We start from the raw sequence: 273 nt of genomic DNA, 5'->3' as shown, positions 1-273 counted from the left end.
TATAGATACAGTGATATATATATATATATATATATATATATATATATATATATATATATATATATATATATCATATGGGGGCTATATGACAATGATATATAGCAGTGATAAAAAACAAAAAATAAATAAATAATTCATGTAATTCATCATCGATTTGATAATGTGTATATTACCCTATCTCTTTAATTCCATACAACTTTATTTTTAATCCTTGTATTGCCAATAACATTGTAATATATTCGATACACATGTGTGCATATTGTATATTAAAAA

This window comes from Cotesia typhae, unplaced genomic scaffold, assembly GCF_013202065.1.
Source record: "Cotesia typhae breed Kobodo isofemale line unplaced genomic scaffold, CoteBio_Ctyphae contig_4, whole genome shotgun sequence".
In the NCBI taxonomy this organism is placed as follows: Eukaryota; Metazoa; Arthropoda; class Insecta; order Hymenoptera; family Braconidae; genus Cotesia; species Cotesia typhae.
The sequence above is the reverse complement of the archived record's forward strand: the minus strand, read 5'-3'. Positions refer to the sequence as shown.